This window comes from Chanodichthys erythropterus, chromosome 1 (genome assembly GCF_024489055.1).
Source record: "Chanodichthys erythropterus isolate Z2021 chromosome 1, ASM2448905v1, whole genome shotgun sequence".
Classification (NCBI taxonomy): domain Eukaryota; kingdom Metazoa; phylum Chordata; class Actinopteri; order Cypriniformes; family Xenocyprididae; genus Chanodichthys; species Chanodichthys erythropterus.
In genome coordinates this window covers 4529832-4539968 of record NC_090221.1, presented here as the reverse complement: position 1 = coordinate 4539968, position 10137 = coordinate 4529832, and positions in this window count along the sequence as shown.

The following is a 10137-nucleotide window of genomic DNA, read 5'->3' as shown; positions in this document are numbered from 1 at the left end:
TATGCTAATCATCACCAATAATAAGTATGGGTCATTACTGTTATACAGTGAATTTTACTGTCTCAGTGATTTATTTACTCATATTTTCTCAATATTTTCTTAATAAATGGCTTAAATTGTATATTTAGGTCTTCTTTATCCTTTTTTTTTTTTTTTTTTTTTTTTTTTTTGTTGTATGCATTCAATTTTATCATGTCCTCAATACAAAGCAATCAATTTGCACAAGAAATATAAACCATGAAATGACAAAAACCTCAAAATATTTTTAAATTATGTTATAGACTAGGCTAAACTACCTCTAATCATACATATAAATCATGTGATAATATAGTTTTTTGGGTTGTTTGTTTTTTTTACAATTTTCCTCAATTGCCATGTCCCTGAAGTTATCTTCCACCCTGTTAGTAGTATTCTTTTTCCTGCTGGAATTCAACTGTACAAACTGAGGTTAGCTTCAACTCTCACTCCTAACTTTTTTTAGTTTTTGAAATGTTATCCTGGTTGTCCCACCCTTAAAAATCCACCCTGTTAGGCTATATTATGGAGAATGTTTATCCTATCAAAAAAAAAAAAAAAAAAAAAAAAAATGTAACAACAAATCTGACATAGTTATAAAAGTTCTGTTTATCTGTAGGAGGTTAGCTAGCTAAATGTTGATCACTCAAAGAGCTATGGCTAACTTAGCTCAGTATTTTCCACCCTGTTAGATTCCACCCTGTTAGGTTTAAAGACCAAACAGGGTTAAATGTGAAACTAACAGGGTGGAAATTATATATATATATATATAACTGTACATAATATAAGATACAGTTCAGAACCCTTTTAAGCTCGGAGGTAAAACACCCTGTTATACTCCATTCCACCCTGTTATGCTCCTTTCCACCCTGTTATACTCCTTTCCACCCTGTTATACTCCATTCCACCCTGTTATACTCCTTTCCACCCTGTTCCTTTTTTCTAAGGCTTTTGCTGTATGATTGGTATATCTTTCTGAGTTATTGTGTATGGTATTATTGTATTTTTAATCTGCCTGTTTGATGTTTATGATTTTAATTTTTTATATAATGCTTTTTATGTAAAATACTTTGGTCCATTGTTATGGTGTTGAAAGTGCTATAAAAATAAACTTTGATTGATTGATTGATTGATTGATTGATTGATTGATTGATTGATTGATTGGTTATGCTCCTTTCCACCCTGTTATACTCCTTTCCACCCTGTTATGCTCCTTTCCACCCTGTTATACTCCATTCCACCCTGTTATACTCCATTCCACCCTGTTATACTCCTTTCCACCCTGTTTTACTCCATTCCACCCTGTTATACTCAATTCCACCCTGTTATGCTCCATTCCACCCTGTTATGCTCCTTTACACCCTGTTATCCTCCATTCCACCCTGTTATACTCCTTTCTACCCTGTTATACTCCATTCCACCCTGTAATGCTCCTTTCCACTCTGTTATACTCCATTCATCCCTATTATACTCTTTTCCACCCTGTTATACTCCTCTCCTTTCCACCCTGTTATACTCCATTCCACTCTGTTATGCTCCATTCCACCCTGTTATACTCCATTCCACCCTGTTATTAGACAAGTCATTTTAAATAATAATTTGACAGCAACATTAAATGTTTGGCATACTTTTGTCTTATTTTGTGAGGTGAGGAGCATTAACAGCATATATATGTTTTCGAGCAAAATTTTTGTATTATTTACCATCCTATTGGCAAAAATTGGGACAAAAAAGTACCTGTTCTCAATAATCAAGACATATTCTATTCATCAATAATTGTTTTTTTGTTATTGTTTCAAAACTAAAAAATAAATAAATAAATACTAAGATGGCATAAGGGACATATACTATCCAAGAAACGGTCATTATTGTTTAACATTTCCATTATTAACATGCTGTGATAACTATGTATATGTCCCTAACAGGGTGGAATATTTTCATGGCCAGTGTCTGAACAATCTACCCATAATTATTATTTTTTGAGTCCCTGAGCTTGACCAATATGTATTCCTAAAAGTTAAACATGTCACTGTTTTGGTAGAATGCTAAAAACATGAAAATCATGTACCTTTTGTTCCAAAACTTATGAAGCCAAAATGTTAACGCATACCAGGAATGACCCGTATGCTAAATGAACAACTTTTGAGTGGAAACATATTGTAATATAATAAATTGAGTGCCTTATCTGCTTGATGCTGACATGACATGTTCATTTTAGTGAAAGCTATGCGATTTCATCTTTAAAAAAAGAAAAAATTATAAATCCCAGATGTAATTGAAAATCGCGCCAAAACAGCTCAGCACACCAAACGCTCACTCCCATAAAGCATTGCGAATAACATCAGCGACATTGATTTCTACGATAAGATTAAAGTATGTTGTATTTGTCCTTAAGTTAATATAAAAAATATTAGTTTTATTTTCTTATTGTGACATATGACATTTAACAATCACAATGACATCAAATTACAATACAAATCAATACCACAAACGTAGAAGAAATCATTAATAAGATGATTTTTATTAACAATATTTCTTCCTATGGGTTGATATAATATAAAAAAGATTCAAAGGTAAAACATCATGGTTAAAAAATGAATTAGCTTATTGCTATCCCTTTTCCTTTAAATGTAAATATTTTATTGGGATCTCTTGAAAATCGTCTCAATAGTGCCCCCTTCTGTGACTTCTGAAGGCTTCGCTGGGTCCTCCTCCCAAATCATAATTGAACACATTATTGGGAAATGTTTTTTGCATCTATGAATCTTTCAGATACTTTTGCTGTCTCCATTTTTTGATTCACAACGGAAGTGTCCTCTATTATTATCCTCCATCCCTTTTTTTTTTAAATTTAAGCCAAAGCTTCAACAAAAGTTAAAGTTCTCCTATGATAGCTTTTTAAAATGTAATAAGTAAAATAACAATTTAATTCCCAAACACACTGTACTTAAAAAAAAAAAAAAGATTATTTTAATGGAAGCATAATATGTAAATACTTTAATATGGTTAATAATACATTAATATTAATATGGTATACACATATTACTATAGACCAGACTTAAAATACAATACTACATTTCATATAATATTTAACATCTGCTCAGTCTCTGTCCGCCAAGGTGTCCTTGGCCTATAGATTGAAGGCAGATGTAAACACATACTCAGTTTCATGCATAATGTAGCTTGCTATACCTACTGAAAGTAATGGTATTTCTTGAGAGGTTTGTTATCACCAAAGTAATGCAAGAATGCATGCAGGTTAACACAACAGGACCACTAGCAGTGCACTGGCCAGGGAATAACGTTCGTGTACTTTTGTAAAGTATGTTTCTGACATTAGTCAACTTTCCCTTCCATTTTTAGTCCTAATTTCAACAGCTTTCACAACTTCTGCTTATGATACTCTTGTTGCACTTACAGTTAACACTTAACTCCAGCACCCTCTCCACATTTGCTCACTTTCACAGCATGCACTTCTCATCTCTTTCTTATACAGTGCTGTAGTGTGCACATATTTCTAACAAAAGAGACTTCACAAATTCTTATTCTCTAGCAAAAACTTAACCATCTTCAGCCTGTAAAAAAAAAAATCTAATTTTACGGAAAATAACTATGAATCTCAACAATGGTGAAAATCAACAAAAAGTTTTTTTTTTTTTTTTATTGCTTGATTTGTGATGTTCAGAATTCTGTTTATCTGAATATTTTGTCGATTGTCACCGTTGTTGAGATTCATATGGTGATTCTTGATGTCTCTGTGTGTCTACATATTACTGCCAAAATGTTTACTGCATAATGATATAAGTGAGTCAGGCTACTACATGATGACTATATTATCATCAACAATAAGTAGCCTACTTCATCCATTTAGATTTTCTCTTGCATTTTTTTCCATAACAAATGGTCTTTATAAAGTTAAAGCAGCCAGAGAAAAGCTAATGTCAAAAATTGAAGGGTCAATAGCCCAACTAAAACACACATTGATCACCATAATGCTCAAACTTTATTATTTGCAATAAAACATCAAAATTTTAACTTTTGTATGAAATAAAATCAAGTCAATCAAGTTAAGTTGCGGAGATCTCAAGAGATCTGTTCGTGTTTAATGTTCTGTTTTAGTCCAGGATGTGCCAAAAAACATTAACAATATGCTCCATGTTGCTTTATTTAAAAGCCATTAACTGTGTAGTCGCTGATGCAGTCTATAGTTGCATTAGTATATACTTTATGTGTGCTATTGCTATCTAACGATTAACTGCAAGAGATTTGCATTTTACAGTGTTTGATCATTCAAGAAATACCTGTAAAAAGAACCTGTAAAAAGTCTTTTTCTGTAAAATGTTTAATGAAAAATTCTGTAATTGTTTTGCACTTTATTTAAATTAGGATATTTTACTTTAATATTAAGTTTTTTGATTGCAACCATAGATGCCAGTCATTTGACTGTTTGTTCCGATTTTTTACAGTGTACAAAAGATATTCCTTCTACGTTCAACTGCAAATGCCTTGTTTCTCCTTCACCCACATTTCTTTTTAATTCCTCTGTTGATGATTCCAATTGTACTTCAGTGATTCCTCCATTCACCCAAGACTTTTGCACTTGTTGCAACTCACTACAAGCTTTTTACATGCCATTATCAATCTCATAATTATGGAAGCCCATTTCCACCACATAAGCAAAAAAGCATAGTTTGGTAAATCATAATTATGACATAAAACTATGCCATAATTATGTGATAAAAAATTCATAATTGGAACAAACATTGAAATTATGACATAAAATGTAAAAATTATGAGTCATAATCAGTGTGGGGGTGATGCATTATAAGTAACACAAGTTATGTAATCAGATTACTTTTTCAAGCAATGGATTACTTTTAAATGTCTGAGTTACATTTTCTAATAAGTAACACCAGTTACTTTATTTTCCCATGGCTCATGTCCTCAAGTTGAAAGAGATCGGGAGTAAGGTGCACTTTATTCCCCTCTGTCCCATTCTTCTTTGTTCCAGAAAGGTTTGTTTGAGCTGCACCCTCTACTGTACAGACAGGAATTGGCATTTTCTTCAGCCGGAAGGAGCGGTCACACTGTAGACCGGAAGCGCAAGCTCGTGCGAAAAAAATTTGCTTTCCAAAGTTCAAGTTTAGTGAACTCTGACCTGCGAATTTGCATTACATGAAGACATACGACCAGTAGAAGATCGATTCGTCAAGGCATGACCTCTTGGCTGAATTAAAAGAATTGTATTTTTGCAGTAAAGTTGAATATGTTCTATATTTTTTACATTTTGAATGTATTACTTTAAGTTATATGTTGAATCATGCCGTCCAATCATGACCGTGACAGCATCCGAAGAAATTTCGCATGTTAAAAGTCAAGTGTGATCGCGCCTTGAGGCTTTTACTTTTGGTATAAAAGGGCCTTTACATTTGCCAAAAATAGAACTTTTTTGCAACACAAACAAAACCAGCCCATATGAAAATGTAACGCGAAAGTAACGTATAATACGCTACTTTCCATAAAAAGTAACTAAGTAATGCATTACTTAGTTACTTTTTAGGGAGTAAAGCAATATTGTAATGTATTAATTTTAAAAATAACTTTCTTAACATTGGTTATAATGAGATAATATCAGAAAAAGGTCATTATTTTGACATAAAAAGTCAAAAATTGTCATGATTATGACTTTTTATTTAATGTAAAATAATATTATATAATTGTTTCTTCATCAAAAGAGGCATCAAATTTCAATTGCAAATGTGTAAACAGGTTTCCTGAACACTCCTGCTGGTCATTTGCATTGTATAGTTGCTCCATAATGGGCTCAGTTGTGAACTTCCTCCACAGCAGAGTTTGTTTAGAAAAAAAAACTTTTGTTTTAAAGACTAATTAAAAAGGAGATTCCATACTGTGTGATAATTGAGAATAACAAACACAAACAAAGAAACAAACTTTCAAAGAGTTAAGTAAGGCCTTTACTTTCATGAAGATTAGGAAGGAAGAGTATATTTCAGTAATGAACAGAGGCATTTCACTGATTTTAAAGAGATTTTTCTGTGATTTCACTGTTTTAACATGTCATGGGCTATTTTTGCACATGAGTCCTCACATGTTATTACCTATGACGTGCTTTCTGTTTATCTTGAATGTCGTAATAATGTCCATTGAAGGGCTGTCGTGTGTGTTCCTGAAGCTTGTTTGTCATTGGTGAGTCTACTGAGCTTTTGGTCAACAGGTCCTCTTTGGTAATGTCATTGCATGTATTGACAGTTCCTGTTCCTGTAAGGGTTATAGTAAAACAAGATCATGTGTTCAGTGCCAATGTCTGTATTATTGTAAGCTAAGTCTGAATGCATGAGAACCTGGATAAAAATGCCTGCCAGACGTGTACATAAATGCAAATGTAGGATTGCAGTAACACCTAACAGTTAGAGCTGCGTTTTTAACACAGTAAATCTATATCGAGGTTTAAATGAAGCTTTATCCTTCAGCAGATACGATGACTCAGTTGTACACATTGCAGTTTTGCAGTCATGTTTTCAATAGTGCCATTCATAGAGGAATACACGGTGACAACAGTGGATAAAGTTCCAGTGCAGTGTCTCTTTTGTCCAGTTATTTTCAACCGGTCCATTGAAAAGACGGTTTCTAGCAGCCAGATTAAAATAGAGATGCACAGTAGTATATTTGAAACAATGTAAAAATGTTTCAAATGTTTCCAGCTTTTTTTTTTTGTAGATACTGTGAACTATATTGTTTCATTCTTACAGCCCAGTAACTGTGTAAACATCGTATAGGTCATGAGAGATTTTTCCTGCTCATGCACCTGCCACTGAATCACTCTTCTGTTACGTGACATTGCCTGCTTCCTTCATATCTATTAGCTGACTGTTCACTGTATTTATGAAAATTTGGTATCAAATGTTGAAATGACTAACACTCATATAATAGTGAGCAACAACACCAGTAAACAGCTTTTCTGATTGTTTGATTTGGATTTCAAGAAATCTGCATGAGATCATGGGTCAAAAACAGGTCAAAATAGATGAGATCAAAAATAAGATACTAGTCAAATCAGCATATTAGATTAGAATGATTTCTGAAGGATCATGTGACACTGAAGACTGAAGTAATGATGCTGAAAATTCAGCTTTGATCACAGGAATAAATTATATCTTAAAATATATACAAATAGAAAAGAGTTATTTTACTTTAGACTAGAATTTATTCCCGTGAACAAAGCTGAATTTTTAGCATCATAACTCCAGTATTCAGTGTCACATGATCCTTCAGAAATCATTCTAATATGCTGATTTATTATTAATGTTGGAAACAGTTGAGATGCTTAATTTTTTGGAACATAAATTTTTTATAGGATTGTTTGATGACTAAGTCAAAAAATAACAGCATTTATTTAAAGTCTTTTGTAACAACACACACTGTCTTTCAAAAGTTTGGGGTCAGTAACTTTTTTTTTTTTTTTTTTTTTTTAATAAATTAATATTTTTATTCAGCAAGGATGTGTTCAATTGATAAAAAAGTGGTAGTAAAGGCTAATATTATTAGAAAAGATTTCTATTTTGAATAAATGCTGTTCTTTTTAACTTTTTATTAATCAAAAAGTATCACAGGTTCCAAAATTACATTAAGCAGCAACTGTTTCCAATATTGATAAATCATCATATTAGAATGATTTCTGAAGGATCATGTGACACTGAAGTCTGGAGTAATGATGCTGAAAATTCAGCTTTGATCACAGGAATAAATTACATTTTAAAGTATATTAAAATAGAAGACCATTATTTTAAATTGTAATAATATTTCACAATATTAATGTTTTTTTCTGATCAAATAAATGCAGCCTTATGGTAATGTTTCCAAAATTTTGACCAGTACTAATATATATATATATATATATATATATATATATATATATATATATATATATATATATATTAGGGCTGTTCAACGATAATCGCGATGGAAAATAAGAGTCTGTGTTTACGTAATATGTTTGTTTGTTTTGTGTTTAATTATTATGTATATATAAATAAACATACATTCATGTATATATTTAAGAAAAATATCTTACATTTCTATAAAAATATTTACATTTATATAATATATATACACAAATATAAATATGCATATATTTATACATTCATGCATATTTTTTTTAAATATATACATGTATGTGTGTGTCTTTATATATACATAATACTTATACACAGAACAAACACACATATATTACGTAAACACAGACTCCCATTTTGTACACGATAATCGTGACTATTGTTGAACAGCCCTAAATTATATATGTATATATATGTATATATGTTTGTATGAAAAACATGTATATATAAATTTTCAGAATCATATAGTGAAGTGAAGTGACACATGGCCAAGTATGGTGACCCATATTCAGAATTTGTGCTCTGCATTTAACCCATCCAAGTGCACACACACCCGGAGCAGTGGGCAGCCATTGCTGCGGCACCCGGGGAGCAGTTGGGAGTATGGTGCCTTGCTCACGGGTCTCACCTCAGTCGTGGTATTGAGGCTGGGGAGAGCGCTGGAAATTCACTCCCCTCACCAACAATCCCTGCCAGACCTGAGACTCGAACCCATGATCTTTGGGTTACAAGTCCGACTCTCTATCCATTAGGCCACGACTGCCCCCAGCAATTGTTTGCTGTTATAGTTTCTATTCCATACATGAAAGAAGTACTTATGTAAATTGATTTGAGAATGATATGTTGATTAAAACATTACTGTTACAGGAATGTTGAGGAGTGGAAAGATTCCAAAATCCTTCTTCGTGTTCTAGGAACATTCATTCACACACACACACACACACACACACACACACACACACACACACACACACACACACACTGTTATCTTTGTTTCTTCGAGGGGAGTGTGGCTGAATTTCCTCGAGCATATGTAGAATTTGAAGGCTGTATGGATTAAACCCTGTGGCCTCACAGCAGCTCTTATGCTCTACTCGACCCACAGGGTTTCATTTACCCTATAAGATGTAAATATATTTTTGGTGCTCAACAAATCTGTCTAGGAAATGTTCAAAACTTTAGTCCAGACAAATTTCAATAATAATCTTACTATAAATACAAAATAAATCATGGATGTTTTTGGTAGTTAGTGTATTGTAGCCTCATTCCAGTGCATTGATTTATTTTTGATGAATCAAATCAGTTCTGAAAGTAGCACAAGATTTGATTAACTGCACTGGATGTTTACTGTAATCTGAACGTTACATTAACATCAAAGGCCTGGCACAGTGTTTATGTACTGCTGAGTAGTTTGCAGTAAAACCAAAGTACATTTGCTCTACATAGGCCTAATCATTAATCTTTTATGGTCCTCAAATGTTGCTACCGAGCGAATTTTGACGCAACATGAACCCAGTCACAGCAAAATAAAATTAGAGTTGCCTCAGTGATAAGAACAAACATGCAGCAGATAAACTCAGAGACTGACAGATGCTTCTTTTGTTTCTACTGTCATAATGAGTGATAATATTTGCCATATGTTTTCTCTAATGAAAAAGTTGCTGTATTTTTTTTTTTTTTTTTTTTTGAAAATTAATTGAGAGAGTCAATGTCTTGGAAATTGTGATTCTATAATAAAGTCTGCTGATGCTGACATCGATGGACTGATTTCATTAAACATTATGATTGATTTTGAAGCCTCACAAAGCCTCAATTATCAGATGATTTTGATTGGTCATTGGAAGGAAACACATGTACAGATGTATTGTTAAATCATGTTTTCAACATGTCCAGATTCTCAGCCACTAAGTAACTTTTAATAAAACATTAATCCTAAATGCTGAGCAGATATATAGTTAAACATGTAAAAATGAATTAATTAGAAATATCATGTTATATACTTCATATAGGTCATACCCCCTTTGTCCTAATTCATTTGTCACTGATAATCTCAGCAGTTGACGTTAGATCATACGAATTTCTAATATAGATTTGAATGACAGTAAATTAAATATGTAGCCTATTATGATTATACTATTGCGAAGGTTTAACTTATGACTATTAAATAGGCAGCGCCGCTGACGTTGCTTGGAAGCCTTCCTGTAGCGTC